At 39.5% G+C, this 18,125-nt stretch overlaps 1 long non-coding RNA gene across 1 annotated transcript; it reads right to left on the bottom strand.

The window, feature by feature from the left end:
• Window positions 1–3,685: 3,685 nt before the first annotated feature.
• Window positions 3,686–14,794, bottom strand: LOC147914799 (uncharacterized). Its single transcript, XR_015554992.1, has 3 exons — window positions 14,567–14,794; window positions 9,179–9,456; window positions 3,686–5,614 (listed from the first exon to the last, which is right to left on the bottom strand). It is a non-coding gene; the product is annotated as an uncharacterized LOC147914799 (long non-coding RNA).
• Between the last annotated feature and the right edge of the window lie 3,331 nt (window positions 14,795–18,125).

Below are 18,125 nucleotides of genomic sequence, written 5' to 3'. Positions count from 1 at the left end.
GGGCACCAGATGGAGGAGAAGTAAAGTTCTCGGTGGTGGACCCCTGAGGTGACTTACTCTACTCCAGATGTGAGCCCGTCAACCCACCAGATGTAGCCATTTCTCTTTCTACCACATCAGCGTTAGGAGGCAGCCGGTGTTGGCACAGGAGAGCAAGTAGGGCAGATCCCCCGAGACAAACAGAGCCTTGGCAGCCGTTAGGGACTTACCCAACAGGCCATCTGTCTGAGGTTGGCTTGCCACAAGCAGGACTTAACATCCCATCTGGGTCGCCAAATTGTTACTGCCCAACGTGGAGCCTTCTGCTGGCTGCAAGACATGCCAATAGTCAAGAGGTAATGTGGTAGGAGAAATAGGACTTTTTTTTAATTACAGCTTGCTAGCAAGAAGGAAGATGGCTGACTCATGTCCAAAAGAACCATCTTAAGGGGGCACAAATCTACGGCAGTTATATAGGCCTATGAGTTATTGGTGAGGGGGTTAGGAATGTTGACCTTCTGGTGTTACAGACTGGGAGTGCCACACCAGATCTTTCAGTTTTCACTGATGATGGCTATCAGCATAGATTCTCTGTTTGGGGGTCATCACATTCCTAAGGAACTCAAAATACAAAGTTATCCTCTTATTGCAGCTGGGAGGTATATGCACAGGCAGGGGTCATAAAATCTAGAGAGCAGTTAGATCTCCTGGAGAGTGAATATCCAGCTGGGTTAGTTTGTCAGAGGTCATTCAAGGTTACAATAGGGCTTCTTTTCTACAATATGGCTTCCCTTATGTCAACCTTGTCTTGAGCCAGTATCAATTCCAATAAGAATCTGTTCTCCTTATAATAGGACACAACTGGAAACATTGGTTATATTACCGAGGCTGTGACTGGAACATCATATTTGCGATATAACCGTACAGTTTTTGAGGAATAAAGATTGAACTTTATGGAATAAAGCCACTTGGAAATATTCACCTGGTAACTTATGTTCCAAGCAGCACTTACTGGATAAGTAAAGAACGTCACTTATCTGGCAGATACAAGGGACCTCGAAATATTTTGGGAAAACCTCAAGAAGAGAAGAATTCACCCAAATCTGTAGGTATTGCAGGTGAAGTCTGATGACAAAAGTCCTTGGCTTGGCTTTCCTGGCCTCAAGAGGCCTTTTAATTTCAATCTGATATTCCTTATAAAGAGTTCCAGCAAAGCAAATTTAAAAGAGCCTAGGGGCTAGCCCATGGCTTAGCGGTTAAGTGTGCATGCTCCACTACTGGCAGCCTGGGTTCAGATCCTGGGCACACACCGACGCACCGCTTGTCCGGCCATGCTGAGGCGGTGTCCCACATACAGCAACTAGAAGGATGTGCAACTATGACATACAACTATCTACTGGAGATTTGGGGAGAAAAAGGGAAAAAAGGAGGAGGATTGGCAATAGATGTTAGCTCAGGGCCGGTCTTCCTCAGCAAAAAGAGGAGGATTGGCATGGATGTTAGCTCAGGGCTGATCTTCTTCACAAAAAATAAATAAAATAAATAAATAAAAGAGCCTATATGATCATTGGCTATTCTTGCTGTACTTATGTAAATAATTGGACCAAACTTATTGAAACTAAACTTATATTACAAACTAGTTAGTCTGAATTTGGCTATCTTTGATAAAAATGGGGGTGATTTTATTTATTTATTTATTTTTTTGAGGAAGATCAGCCCTGAGCTAACATCCATGCTAATCCTCCTCTTTTTGCTGAGGAAGACTGGCTCTGAGCTAACATCTATTGCCAATCTTCCTCCTTTTATTTTTTCCCCAAAGCCCCAGTAGATAATTGTATGTCATAGTTGCACATCCTTCTAGTTGTTGTATGTGGGACGTGGCCTCAGCATGGCTGGAGAAGCAGTGTGTCGGTGCGTGTCCGGGATCCAAACCCGGGCCACCAGTAGTGGAGCGTGCACACTTAACCACTAAGCCATGGGGCCAGCCCAAAGTGAGGGTGATTATAGAGAGAAAAATTACTTCAATGGAAACTCTAATATATACATTTGTGGATACTAGATCCTAGTTTTGTTAATCATCTTTTAATGTTTTTCTTTTATATCTCTTAACTGGACTAGATCCTGAATTCTTCCAGACTCCTAAAATATCTGACTACAGATCTCCAAACTAAGGTTTTTGATTTCTTCCATCATTTTCATTTGGAATCACTAAAAACTAAACCTGCCCTTTTTCCTGAAACCTTACAAACTGAAGCTGATGGACTTGGTATAAACTTGAGAGATTACCCAATGACATTATCAGAGACATCTTAAACTGCAAAAGATGTTTTGACGCTGACATCTAAAAATCTTAACTGGTTGTCCTCTGAAGCCAGAAACTGGTTTACAATTTGCTCCAACCATTAACCTTGTTTTTCTTTTGTTTCCATAGAAATGCTTATTAAATACTTGATTGCTTGCTTCCACAATATACACTTGCATCACCACCTTCTAAATCGAACTTAACTGGACTGATTTATTGTCAGGACTAAGAAATGTGTTCTGTGAGATGAAACAATCTTCCAAGTCAGCTTCTGGACTATGAAACTACTTTAAGTTTCAAAACGACTGTGAAACTTTTAGTTTCAAAGGTGGGACTGTGGGAGATCAAAATTGGCCACCTGAAATGTATCTCTTTACCTTGATTATTTTCTCTGACAGACATTTGACCTCTCCTAAACTGCCTAAAGAATTTAACATAGAAGATCTGTTCCAGGAAGGAGTCACTATCATATGATGGCTATAATATAACGTAAAATAGATGTTACAATAGGAAAGGCACCAACAAGCCCATCTTATCAAAAATTCTGTCTCTCCCAGGCCACATTCTCTAGGTGGCCCTGCAAAGAGTTGCCAGATAAACATTTACATTTATAAGGAAAATCTCCATTTGTAAAGGTATCTCCCTCTCTGTATTGGGAAGGGGGGTGGATGGCCTTATCTGTGAAAGCTCTTTTCAGTATGGAAGGAAAAGACTTAAATTTACATACCCTTGATTACTGTAATTTCTGTCTCCCTTCTGTCTGCCTCCCCACCCCCAACATCCTCCTTTGTCTTTAGCTGATGATAGTATTTAAGAAGAGAATCGCTGCCATTGTGTTGAGAAACTCAGTTTCCCTGGTTTCTCCCCTGTATACATGTTATTAAACTTGATATTATTTTCTCCTGCTGACCTGCCTTTTTAATTATTTGGCCAGCCATAAGAACCTTAATGGAAAGGGTGGAGGGGGATTCTTCCTCTTCCCCAACAGTGGGGTTAAAGAAATTATCTCTGATTCCCTCCCCTACCCCAACCCTACAGATCAAACAGTTTAATACCAATGAAACACACAATGTAAGTGTAGAAATGAGCTATATATTTTGTGTTGGAACAACTGATGTTTAATTTACATATGTTGACCCACAGAAGACTCTCAAAGCCCAGGGTAAGAATATTATTTTATTTTTGTTTTAATCTCAAGCAAATTGTTTCCACTTAGCACAATCTTTCTCATCAACACCCATGGTAGAATAATAACAACAATAAATAATATATGCCAGGCACTGTTCTAAATGCTTTTCATGTGTTAATTAATTTAAACTATTAATGTATTAATAATGTAATTAATTATTACAATATTATCATTCTTATTTTAAAAAACAGAAAAACCAAGACACAAAGAGGTTAAGTAATCAGCCCAAGTTCCTTGGTATATTGTGATTTATATGAAGAAATATATATTTGGTTTTTGTCCTTATTTGTGGCACAAAGCTCCTAAAACTCTTAGAGATGCCTAAGTAAAAAGAGAAATAAAGGTGACTTTTGTTATGTTAATGAGGCTACTTTGAGACCACATCAAAGGATGGGAGTCAGTTGCCAGGGGAACCAACCAAGTGATTAGAGAGTTGGAGCTTTCAGTTCCACCCCCTTACACCCAGGGAGGGGAGGGGGCTAGATGTTGAGTAGATAACAAATGACCAATGATTTACTCAATCATGTCTATGTCTCCATAAAAAAGCCCAAAAAGAGTGGGCTCAGAGACCTTCCATGTTGGGGAGCCAGAATCCTTCCATGTGCCACTGTGCCAGGCCCCAAACTCCTCAAGGACAGAAGCTTGTTTGTTTGGGACCTGACCTTATGTATTTCTTCTGCTGGCTGTTGATTTCTATCCTTTAATATCCTTTGTAATAAACCAGTAGTCTAGTGAGTAAACTGGTTTCCTGTGTTCTGTGAGTCATTCTAGCAAATTAATCAAACTCAAGGAAAGGGTTGTGAGAACCTCTGATTAGTAGCCAGTAGGTCAGAAGTACAGGCAACAACCTGGAGTTGCAATTGGTTCTGAAGTGGAGGGCAGTCTTGTGGGCTTGAAACTTAACCTGTTGAATCTGATGCTATCGCTGGGTAGATAGTGTCAAAACTTACTCAAATTTTAGGACACCCAACTGGTGTCAGAGAATTGCTTGGTGGTGTGGGGAAAAATCTCAACAAATCAGAATTGATGATCAGAAAAATTAGTCACAAAGCTAACAAGTTATGGACTGGGATTCAAACCCAGACCCTCTGGCTCCAGAATGTAGGATCTTAATACCTATGTTATGCTACATTTAGTGGTTCAACAATACAGTTCACATATTATCTTCTTTTTCATTTCCACAGAGACTCAAACTTGACTTAGGGGCAGATATTTGAAACTGAATGTATTAATTTATTCCCTCCTAGCTGGAGAAAAGGCACTCTCTGTACCGCAATGCCACTTTCCCATTGTGTATTATGTTCAATACAATAGACCAGTTTTGGCACCTTCAAGTGAGTCAGATTCAGTGAGCTGCATCTCCCTAGGGCCTCAGATCTTGATCTCTGCTGTTATTTTAATTTATTCACTCCTCCTTTGGGGACTCTGATGCCATTTCCCCATTCAAAGGCATGAGTAAAAGGGCAGGGAAGGATGTGTAGTACCATGGAAAGTACTGGGTGGTACCTGGAATGGAGACCAGCTTCCTCACTGACTGACTGACCCTTTTCTCTGAGCCTCAGCTTCTTCCTTTATGAGAATTAAAGTGCATTTAGAATTTACCAATCTAGCAATGGGTTTTGTGGACATTCTTTCTCAAAATAGAGTAAACACAGATCCTAAGTCACAAAATTAAATATTAAAAAGGATAGAATATGCAAAAATGCTTGTAAACTTTTAAACTATATACAAGTGTTACTGCCCAAAAAGGGGATTCATCTTCCCACCACAAGACATACCAATAGTCAAGAGGCAAGGTGGTAGGAGAGAGAGAGCTTTATTACAGCTTGCTATCAAGAGGGAAGATGGCTGACTCATGTACAAAAAAAACCCATCTTCTAGAACAAACACTACAGGCCAGTTATATAGAGGGCTGGTTTCTAAGTGGGGGAAGCATCTGGTCTCAAGGTGGGGACATCCACCTGATTACTGGGTGGAGGCAGCTGGTCTCAGAGTGGGAGCATCCGTCTGGTCTTAGTTCCTGGCAGTCTTTTGTTTTACTTGATATGCATCAGAGACTAGAGCAATGCCCAATATCTTGATCTTTCAGTTGTCATTGATGATGGCTATCAGCATAGACCCTCTGCCCAGGGGTCATCACATTCCTAAGGAACTCAAAAGAACAAAGTTATCAACTTACTGCAGCTGGGAGGGGCCATAAAGTCCAGAGTTAGTCAGAGGTCATCCAAAGTTGCAATATGGTTTCTTTTCTACAATATGGTTTCCCTTATGTCAACATTGTATTGAGCCGGTATCACAAGTACTAGTGACTACTAATAGTCATTACCATCCAGTTCTGTTACTGGACCAAAGTGAGTCCACTTCTTGGTGAGTTTAAATCAAGGCCTTCACCAGAAGTAGTTGTCACACAAAGTAAAATTTATTTTCAACAGGTAAAGAGACAACAGGGAATCCCTTCCAAAGCTGTACCTCCCAAGAAAGGGAAAACAGGGGCCTTTTATTTTGAAGGGGGAATGAATGTTCAAAAAGGAGAGGTGTATATGCACAGGCTTAGTTGGAAAAGGCTTAGTTGGAGAACATGTTTACACATACATCACACATTATGGTAATAAGGCCTAAACTCCCCCTGGGGTAGATATCTTAACAAATAATGAAGCAAATATAATCTCTTGGGCTCTTCTCCACCTGTTGCCCAGGCATATCACTTGCAGTGGGGTTTAGACCAATTCAGGGCGATTGGTGATTGTATCTTTTAAAATAACTAAGAAAACAACTTGGAGAAACAGTTAAGTTCTTCCAAAACATCCTTTGAGTTACTTGGGGCAATAAAGTGGTGACAGGTCCAGGACCAAGAACTAAGTAATAATCATTTCTATCTAATGTCAGATCATTAGAGAAGAACTGGGTACAAATTGATCCTCTGAGGTCAAAGATGAAGAACTGATCAGATAAAAAAAAAGTCCCATGGGACTCTTTACCTTCCTGTCATCATAATCCTGAAGACTATTAAGGCAGATTAGCGATTGCTATTTGGCCCAATGTGTAAAGCATAAAGAGCAATATGAGACAATCTAGTGGTTTTCACTGTATTTAAGTGACAAAAGAAACTTCTGAGATACACCTTACAAGTTTCATTTGTTGAAATTTGAAGAATCTACTTGGGAGTCATGCAAAACTTCCTGGGATTCTAAGCCAAGAAGCACATAGGACCCAAAAGCTGAGTGAGACATTTGGAACTTGGTAAGAGATCTCTATGGCTTTAGTAAGACCTCCATGGCCTTACTGTAAGGCCTCTGTGACTTTAGTGCGAGAATTTCTAACGCCTTAATGAGGAAGGTTTCTAGAACCCTGGTGTGAGATCCTCTGTGACTTTAGTGTGAGGTCACTGAGGCTGGCATTAACCTGACTCACTGAGGCTTAGCTTTGTGGACTTAATAGGTCTTGGGAAAGGTACTTAATGTTAGGGAAATAACACTTCAGTTCCTATGAAGTGCATAACAAGAAAAGTACAATTTCAGTGTCTAGCTTTATGAGCATTGGATGGACAGAACAATTTTTACTTCCTATGATGTTTCTTAGGAAGATCACAAGCCAAAACTTTCAAATGAAAAGGTAGCTAGATATGCAGAATACTACAAAACTCTGATAAAAGAAATCAAAGAATACTAGCTAAATAAGTGCAGAGATATTCTGTGTTCGTAGATTGAAAGACTCAATACTGATAAGATTTCAATTCTTCCCAACTTGATGTATAGATTCAATGCAATACCAATCAAAATTCCAGCAAGCTACTTTGTAGATATTTAAAAATACATTCAACACTTACAGAGAGAGCAAATGACCTAGACCAGCCAACATGTACTGAAGAAAAAGAACAAAATTGTAAGATTTACTTTAAAGCTATAGTAGTCAAGATAGCATGACAATGAAAAAGAACAGACACATAGATCATAGGAACAGAATAGAGATCCCAGAAATAGTCAATTGACCCTTGACAAAGGAACAAAGGCAATTCAATAGAAAAAGGATAGACTTTCCAAAAAATGGTGCTGGAACAACTCATTGAAAAATAAAATTCAACAGAGTAAATTTGAATATCTAATTGACCCTATTAAATGATTCATGATCTGGGCAGCATGCCCTCAAGCAACTAGAAGGGCACTCCAAAGGGTTGTGCTAAGTGGAAGGTTTTCATAGGCAAGAGGAGGGTCAGCCAATAAGGTATTACCAAAGAAAAGAAATGTTTGTTTCTGGCCAAGACATCTTATGCAGGAGAGGAACAGCAAGGATTTTATCATGCAGATTGCCTCTTCTTCTTCTGAGTGATAGACAAGGTCCATATGACAGATTACCTCATTGGTACTGGGCAGAAAATTCCACACTGGTTGATTAAGATCACATTTTTGAGGAAGGTCAAAACTGCAATTAGATCATGTATTAAATCTAGGTTTGTCATCATGGGATTTAGCACAAGTGATGCCATTTGGGGCCTGTGGTTTTTCTCTTTAACAATTCCCCCCTTTTGATCAGACTCGCACCTTGACTGAGGGATGTGATCAAAATTTAAGGCATTAGTGCTACTCTCAGTTACCTCTCTGTAGTTCTCATAGCTATGTTGATTCATGGTATAGTACCCCTAAGTCAGGATATTTTGCTTAATCCCTGTGACATTGACAGGCCGTGGTTCCAGGTTCTTAATCCTTAAATTGGTTATTCTTTTCACTTCTTTTCTGATGTTCCAGGATTAGGGAGATCATTTGCCTGTTAGTTATTGGCTGCAAACATACATTGAAATCTTGAAAGAATACAATGCTTCAGGGGGATATTTATCACAACTATAAACAAGATAATTCCCAACGTTTGGAGGGCACTTTGGAGCTATAGCCCCCAAGTGCCAAACCAATCAAGATCAAATAAGTCAAAGAAAGACCCATTGAAGGAGTCATCTTTTTAAGCCAAGTGGCTTGCGCCGCGATCTTATGTAACTGAGTTTCAACTTCTCCAGAAGTGTTGATATAGGTGTAGCAGGTTGTATTAGCCAATGCAGACACTTCCTTGCTCATTTAAAAGGTAATCAAGGGCTATTCTATTATCAAGAACAATTTTGGCCAGAAAGTATACAGATTTTGTTCGGCAGCTATTGCTTTGACGGTAAATTCTGCAATATTTTCAAGAGCTAAGGAGAGATTCCTGATTATAGCCTCATTTGTATTTACTCCTGACCAGGGAAGTAGGGAAGTGCCAAAAGAAATCAATCCTCAATCGTAAAAGCCTAGACCTCTTCCTACTTCCTTTCTAGAACAGTTAGGGGCAAAATTAGATAACCTAAGAGGCATCGTCCAGCTCTGTGCCAGCCATCTAGGCATTTATAGGTCCAAAGAGAATGACAGTCACCACAGACAAAAATAAATCATGTTGGGGCACAAACCACTTCCACTAAGGTGGCACTGTTAATGGATTCATTCCCAGGAATTGTCAGATTTGCCTGTTCAAGTGAGGGGTCACTTAGATTTTCTCCTAGCCTGAAATAAAAATTTGTTCTATCTTTCAGATGTTACCTCCCATAGCAATGTCCTGAAGGATAAGGATGATGGCTTTATCTTTCCAGGCCAATGTTGGGGTAAAGGAAAGAAAGAAAGGAAGAAAGGGTTTTATGTTTAGTTAAAGTACGAAGTCTTGATCCATCATCTTGGGCAGAAGCAGCCTACCTCAATATCACCTTCTTCTCTTCCCTGTCAGTTTGAATTGGAGATTTCCAGCATCTGTACAGGTCCAGATGTCAAGTGGAGCCTTCTTTAGCTGAGAGATGTTTATCCAAGGCTCAGTGTCTTCTAGTTTTGTAGCAATGTTAGGGGTCAGGAGTTTTTGGTAAGGTCTCTTCCAATGGAGCTCGAGGGCTGATGACACTTCCAGAATACCCAGTCACCAGGCTCTAGACTGAAACCACAGGATCCTTTGAACTGGGATCTGGGGAGGCTTCTTTAACCTGTTGATGACAGGCTAGAGCATAAGACATCAAATATTTCCAGCAGCTGGTCATACATGCATGAGAAAACAAGAGATCAGGAGAAAGTTTTATACCAATTAACTTTGGTCTGCTGGTGACTATCTCATGCAGAGTGAGTTTATGTTTCCCAAAGAGGTTCCTCAAATAGCTAGCAAGACGAAGAAAATGCCTTAGGCCAGGAGAGACCAGTAGCTTCAGCCACGGTGAAGGCATTGATCTTGTGGCGAAGGAATGCTCCAACTCATCCAAAAAATATATATACAATAACAAGAACATATTGATAACACATAGTAAGTGGCAGCTCCAAGTGTTCCATTTGTCCAGAGGGAGAAAGTTTGAGGCCTCTGGGGACAAAAATAGTTTTTCCAGGGTTATGGACCTTGCAGGTCAGACATTGCTGATAGACTGTTTTTGTAACTCTGTAGAACTATTCCCACTATGTTTATTCATAATTTGAGTCATCTTAAATGCACTATGGTGGGTGAAAGAATGCAAATCATGAAAATGGGCTTTGCCAGAGAGCTGGGAAGAATCAAGTGGCCATCTTGGATTTCCCATAGCCCCAACTGTTCATTTAATTTATAGCCATCGTTTACTAATTTTAATTTCTCAGATTCAGATGCAGACTATTGCTACGTTGCAAAAACATCAGGATGGCAAAAATATGGCAATGTGGGGTCATTTTTTGCAGAAACAGAAAGGACTTCATCTATATGTGTTACAATCTTTAAAGATTCTGTTGCTTCTACCTTTAATGATAGTCAGCTAGAGCATTTCTCCAACACTCAGATTCAGTCCTTTTATTGTGAGCTTCAATTTTGATGAAAACATTTTATACCAGGACATACCAGATTTCTAGGAACTTTACACAATTTCTAGGACACATATACCTATGCAAATACAACATAAAGAAGGCTTAGGATTACTTTGTATTTGACAATGCTTCCCATGTAATTTAACATACCATGTAAGACTAATTAGTTTAAAAAAACTTTAGGATGCTCCAGGGGCCCTTTGGAAAGATCCCAAAGTTTTTCTCAAGTCGAAAAGACTTCATTTCTAGAATTTGATTATGGGAAGTCAAAGATATCAAAAGTTTTGAACACTTGACTAAATAGGGTCACAAATTATCATGAAACAATACTTAATTATCTATTTAACCAAAGTACCAAAAAAAGACTTTAAAACAAATATAGAAGGTTACATAATTGTTACCAAACTTAGCTCTTTTAATATTAAGAAGACTCGATGTTAAGCAATCAGCCCTGATGAAGATAGTGCAAAGCACAGTTGGTAAGACACAAAATCTTTGCTGTCCAGGCAGAAAACTTTTCACAATATTTTATCAAAAGCCTACTGAGCTGGCATGGTGGTGTAGCAGCTAAGTTCATGTGCTCCACTTTGGTGGCCTGGGGTTTGCAGGTTCAGATCCTGGGCATGGACTGATGCACCACTTCACGTTAGGCCATGCTGTGGTGGCATCTCATATACAGTAGGGGATGATGGGCATGCATGTGACCCCAGGGCCAATCTTCCTCAGAAAAAAGAGGAGGATTGACAATGGATGTTAGCTCAGGGCTAATCCTTCTCACAAAAAAAAAAAAAAAAAAAGTCTACCAATACTCTCAGAGAACTTTGTTCTTTAGCAGATGAAAGAAAACTAAATTTTAGTTTTACTTAAGCATAAGCACACTAGTGATATTAAAGCTTAACATTATTGTCGTTATAACAATAATCTAATTTTAGCCAGTTTGATTACACAAGGTAAAATTCTCTCTCTCTCTTCTTAAATTTGTCTCTTATTCCCCTCCTATCCTTTCAGAAATAACCAGAAGTTCTAGTTTAGACAAATTTAGTCTCATTTCCCTTAACAAGAATGCATCTTCATACTTCATATCTTTTCTTAACCAAAAACACATTCTACTTTCCTTGCAGTTAGAGTTGTTTCCCCTATTATTTCTAGTACTTTAGTTACATATATTAGAATTCGTAACCCTTAAGAATTTTAATTTCTAGTGAAAATTAAGAAGTAATAATTAAGAAGTAAACAATTATGAAGTGTCTTTTCCATTAGCATTGTATGGTTTGACAGATTTGAACACAGTTTCTAATGTCTCAATATCTATAAGCATTTTGACACGAAAGGGGGAGGTTTTGGAAGTGGCAAAAGTTGAACCGTAAACCACTCTCTAGAGTTACACCTCTGGCCCTTCAGAGATTTTCAGCACAAAGATAGTTATTTCTGATTCCCCAAAGAGTTGTGTTGTCGTTTAAATGATATCAAAGGAATGACACACCCATCCACCTTCTGTGGGAATATTGCTTTCCCTCTGGTACTGTTAGCTTAGGAAAGAAGGCTTAAAAAAATTTCCTGGCAGGCACCAAATATCGGTTTCCAATTTGGCCAAATTTCTGATCAAAAGTTTATTCAATCTTTTCAAATATCTTGTCAGGTTTTAGCCAGGAAAAACAATAAATATTTATGACAGTATTGAACAACCCCATTAATTTTCATTTTAGTTTTCCCTTAGGTGTTTACCAGAAAATCACTCAGAGTCTTATCAACTTAGGAAGGGTCTCATATGAGGGCCCTCCTTTGAAGGAAGATGGGAGGGCATTTGAGAAGAATTTCTATGGAACCTGGGAGGAAAATCTCTCTCCAGTGCCCTAGTTGATTACCATTAAGACAGTGATTGCTGGGTTGGTGTTTTGATAACGGACACTTAGGAGAGTGTAATGGGGGAGGTCCAGGTGTTATTTTGGGCCTCTGGCCTTGGAGCTGTTGTAGCTGTAAAGCTATTAGCATGGTGGATTTTCTTTTGCCCCTTGTAGTCTCTTCAAAGCAGAAAAACAATTCAGAAAGAGAATGACTAGAATGAGCACTCACATAAAGGGAGATGGAGGGGAGCAGTAGGAGTCACACCAGTAAGCTTTTTGTTTTAGTTACCTATCTCTTTAATTTTCCTTAGCCTTTTGCAATGAATCTTCCAGTGCATTGAATTTTGGAGCCCTTGCTTTTCTTACATGTTTGGAATGCTCCTCACAAAGGTCATTGCAATTCTAGGCTGCCTCCAACAAGATTTTCCCTCTTTTGCAAATATATACAGCCTCTGGGTCTACAGCTCTTGGACATAAAATAAGCAGGTGTGCTGGAAGGCGGCGTGCTCAATTCTTTGGCTATAAAGCATTCCATTTCTTTTAGTTAGGGCTTTGGGTTTCTTAGAGCCAAGCAAATACCTAAGAAACACATGCAGCAGGATTGGGACCTCATTGTGCACAAATTTTCTTGAGATATGCTGGTGACCTACTGTCAAGCTAAAGGTGACAATTGTTCTAACAGATTTTAAAGGCTCAACCCATGCCCACCAACGTTTGCAGCTTTTTTTGACTTCTGAGATTCCCACTAGCAACTAGCCTTTATCTACACAAAACAAGACAAACATGTACACCTTAATATATCATCAGTAACCAAGAGACGTTACTGCATCCTTGCCACAAGAAGACCCTATGTGCACCACCAACAATGCCAGTGGAACCTTGTATTGGAGGAAAGGATTGGACCAGTGTTGGGGCGCAGGACAGGCTGCCTCAAGATGTCCCACAATGGCATATTGACTATTTTGAGTTAAAGTTACTTAAAGCAAAAAGGACATTCTGATCCTCCTGTCTCTGTCCACCCTGAAAGCAGGAAATAAATCTCCCATGTGAAAGGTGTTCTCCCTGCATCCTTATCACTAGAGCTAGGGAATTCAGGGCCAAGAACCTGCGTAAACAAACTTTGGTAATTACATACCACAAACCTAAGTTTCTGTCTCCTGTCCTGGTGTAAAAGATACATATTCTGCCTGCTTTGTTCACTCTCCAAGCATACTCTTTATGATGCTCCCATGTGCAGGTAATTAAATTAGATTGTTCTACTGTTAATCTGGTCTTGTGTCAATTTTACTATTAGGCCAGCCCCAAGAACACAAGAAAGGAAGGAGGAATTTCCTCCACCCAAACACCAGCAAACCCCAAGGAATGAAGACTCTGGACTGATTACAAACAAAACGGAGAAATGCAGCTGCCGCCATCAGTTCCCAACTTGAATCTGGGGAGGGATTCCAAACAAACGGGGAGCAGTAGACTGAACCATCATCAGTTTGCAATGTGCAGTTCAGGGATAGGGCTAAGGGATGGGGTTTTCCATGTGAGTAATTGCAGTCTGAAATTCTAGGGGCTGGCCCAGGGCAGAACCATTAGCCATCTCAACTGGCTTTGTGAAGTATCCCCTACCAGCTCGACTGGGCTCCAGGCAGAATCACTTACCAGCTCAAGTTGACCTTGACGCCAGCCCTGATATTGATTCCCCTACATTAAACCCAACACATATGGGGTTAAAACAAAAAGCATTCCTCTCCTTTCCCTGCTTCTCTAAGTTACATTCACATGTAACTATCAGTTTTTTTAACCTTGATATCCCTGAATTTCACAAGGCAAATGGAAGTTACAAATTGTTAAAGCCCAGGTGGTCTCACACTCAGGCTCACACTGAAATTTGGCTAGTTATGGGTCCTGTGAAATTTTGTTACAGGGAAACTGATATCCGGAGAATATCAAGAAGATGAGGCTTCCCAGACCCGAACTCTTTGACATCCTGGCACTGAAATCCACCATTTATCATGGAGACAGACAACCAAGGACATCCACCTGCAGTTTCCCCTACCCACCATCATCCTCCCTGCAAACAGCCCCGCAAGGCCAAATGCAGGCTGATGGGAAGGTGCCAACCTACAAAGCCACAGCTCCCTCTCCCCTACCTAAAACCTTGTACCATACATTCCTTCCCACGGATTTCCATTTAAAAACACTAGCTATTAGCACTTCAAGAGGATAGTGGGTTTTAAGGCACTGGCCTCACATATTCATTTTGCTAGCAAAAACAGAAATTACTTTCTTTTCCTCAATCTCTTGTCATTGTGTTCATTGATTTGACTACGGTGACAAGGTCCTGGTTTTTTCAACAACAACCTGACCTGTAAAGGAAAACCAATTAGATTGAGAGCTCAAATGAAAAAGGAGAGGAGAGCTCAAACTGAGAAGAACTTACCAATGGCCCTTGGACACCGTGACAAAGACTGTGAACTCAAAAGAGTTCACAGGGCACCACACCTGTGTTTCTTGTTTTTCCCGAATGCCGTCAGAAGTTCACTTCAGATCCTGATGTTGCCACCAAATCTGTGATAAAAGTTAAATCCAATTGAATAAATTTGAAGACCTATTTGGCTTTATTAAATGAGTCATGAATGGGACAGCATCCCCTCTAGCAACTAGAAGGGCAATCTGAGGGGTTCTACAAAGTGGAAGATTTTTATAGTCAAATAGAGGGTGGGGTAAGAAGGTATTAGCAAAAGAAAAGACAGGAATCTTTCAGGCCAGGAGATCCTCTTTTGAGGGGAAGGGAACAGCAAGGGTTTTATCATGAAGATTGCCTCTTCTTCTGAGTGACAGAGAGAGCACACATGACAGATTACCTCATTAGTACTGACTAGAAAATTTCAGGTGGTTGAATAAGATTACATTTCTGAGGAAGGTCAAAACTGCAATTAGGTCAGGTACTAAATCTAGGTTTGGTATCATGAGCTTTAGCACAAGTGATGCCATTTTGGGCCTGTGGCCCTTCTCTTTAACAAACTGGACATTCATATGCAAAAACCCAGAAATGAACCTAAACAAAAACCTTACACCTTTCACAGACATGAACTCAAAATGAGTCATAAACTAACTGTAAAATGCAAATCTATGAAACTTGTAAAAGAAAACATAAAAGAAAATTGAGCTGAGCTGTATGATGAGTTTTTAGATACAACACCAGAAGCATAATCTTCGAAAGAAAAAATTGCTAAGTTGAACCATATGAGAATTAAAAACTTATGTTCTGAAAAGATTCCAAAGACAGGCCACAGACCAAAAGAAAATATTTGCAAAACACATCTGATTAAGAACTTGTATCTAAAATATACAAAGAATTCTTAAGATTCAGCAATAAGAAAACAAAACTACACAAATAAAAAATGAGTGAAAGATCTAAAAAGATACCTCACCAGAGAATATATAGAAATGTCAAATAAGTATATGAAAAGATGCTTAACATCATATGTCAATAGGAATTCAAAATTAAAACAATAATGAGGTACCACTACACACCTATTAGAATGACCAAATTCAAAATTCTGACGGTATCAGTTCCTGGCAAGGATGCAGAACAGCAAGTACTGATATTCATGCTGGGGAAATGCAGAATGGTAGAACCACTTTGGAAGATAGTTTGGGGTTTCTTACAAAACCTAACATAGTTTTGCCGTATGATGCAGCAATTGCACTCCTAGGTATTTACCCAAGGGATTTACATCCATGCAAAAACCTGCATCCAAATGCTTCTACCAGCTTTATGTACTTTTGATATGCTATGATGAAAATGGCATGTTAACTTTACCTCTGTGGTATCCTAACCAAGACCCCATAGCCCAGTCTAACCAGGGAAAAAATATCAGCCTAATGTCAATAAAGAGACATACTACCAAATACCTGACCAATACTATTCAAAATCATCCAGGTTATCAGAAACAATGGAAGTCAGAGCAACTGTCAGAGCCAAGAGGAGCCTAAGGAGCCCTGATCTAAATGGAATGTGGTGTCCTGGATACGGTCCTGGAACAGAAAAAGGACATTAGGCAAAAAACTAAGGAAATCTGAATAAAATGTGACCTTTAACTAATTATAATATAAACCAAAAATGATTCATTAATAGCAACAAATATACTGTAGTAATGTAGGATAATAACAGGGGAAACTGGGTGAAGGGTATGGGAAGTCTATAGATATTTACAATTTGTCTATCACGTACCGTTGTTCTAAAAATAAAACTTGTTTAGGAATAAAAAAGAATAGATGCTAGGCCAGGGTACCAGCGGATGAGATTCCAGTCCCTAATTCATCAGCACAGGACCTTCTAAACTGGCTCATGTTCTAAAACCAAGGAAAGTCTATGAAAGGAATATTTCTTACATTGAAATGCTTTTTCTGCAGACTAGGAGTCACACTCACCAAATGTTCTCTCCAATCTATTAATTATGTAAATATCTCTAAATAATTCAAGTCTGTAGCATCACCCATTGATAAGATTGGGACTCATATCATAGAGGGAATACACAATCTTCTAGGCTTGAAACAACTCGAATTATCACTACCTCTAAAAGTAATCAGAAATAAAAAAGTCTCATTCTTAAAATAGTGCCTTATAAAAAAAAGAAGCTTTTTCTTCCTTGATCTAGTTTGTTTTTTGTTACCTACACATCAACATAACTATCAGAATATAGTCATAGGAAAATGAAGGGGAAAAAAGAAAAACTAATTAATGTAGTGGAAGAAAGATTTTCTTAGGAGAAAGGTTGAGGAATTTATCATGGGCTAGTGAGCAATGTAGGGAAAAGTGAGAATCTGGAGGCCAGGCTAAATCAAAGTGAAAGGAAAAAAGAGGTGAAGTTGTTTTTAATTATTTAGAAATAAGAAATTGGAAAAGAGAAGATGTTTTCATTGTTTCTAGATTGGAAAGGGTGACTGAGTTTCAAAAAAAAACACTAGTGGAAGAAAGTCAAGGACTACTGTGTAAAATGTTCATATATTTGAGAGGGAAAAGCCAAGAAAAGCAGTCAAAATAGTATTATGTGATTTTCAGGTTGACATTTATATTGTAGGTAAGGATGCAAGTATTTCCAGCGTGTTAGGGAAAAATCATCAGGATCTTTGAGGAAACTGGTCTCTTAAGGTAGAAGCAATGAAGATGAGATCTACTAGGGAGGGGGCGTAGCAGGACTACTACACATGGACTACTACAAGGTGTAGGTTAGATGTCATTCTGATAGAATTATTCCTAAGTGGCATTACCCACAGTGGGATCAAGAAGGACAAAACATGTTTAATGGAAGTTCTTCTATGAGAGCCAGAATTTACTAACATCTTATTTCAAAGTCAGGAACGCCAAAGATATTATCAAGATGAATATGTTGAAAAAAAAAAAATCTGAGAACTTGAAAGCCAAGGAATATTAAAGGAATGAAGGTATAACTCTCCAGCCAGTAGTGTTAGCCACAAGATAGTAGAAAAGGAAATAGACCACATTTAGGAGTAGATGAAGATTGTATATATCACCTGGCCATTCCTAAAATGAGAAGGGGCTGATGAGAGGCCTTTAAATCCTAGAGAAGTATACCACTACTGGGAGAAAAGGATGTAGCCAACAGAAGTTTCACTCATGGCGTGGAAGAAGCAGAAGCAGAAGGAAGATAGGGTTTTGAGGAGCTACTGGTAGAAGCCTTGGGCCTCACCAGCCCCTTGGGGTTAAAGACCAGAAGCAGCAACGGCAGGTTTAGTGCCTTTACTGGTAGGTTTAGAACCCCAGAGCCAGGGACTCTCCTGCTGATGGCGATCATCCTACTGGAACAAATGTCCTACCCAGCGGGGTTTTTAGGTCTAAGCAATTGCACAGAAAGAGATATCAGCAGCAGGGAGTAAAAAGTCTGCTCACGAGTAGTTAGGAGACTATGTCACCACATAGGGCTCAAGTCAACTCAGCACCAGAATACCAGAGATCTACCGAAATGAAAATA

This window comes from Ceratotherium simum, chromosome 17, assembly GCF_057802395.1.
Source record: "Ceratotherium simum simum isolate JZ-2026a chromosome 17, ASM5780239v1, whole genome shotgun sequence".
NCBI classification, from domain to species: domain Eukaryota; kingdom Metazoa; phylum Chordata; class Mammalia; order Perissodactyla; family Rhinocerotidae; genus Ceratotherium; species Ceratotherium simum.
This window is presented reverse-complemented; position numbering and strand designations above follow the sequence as displayed.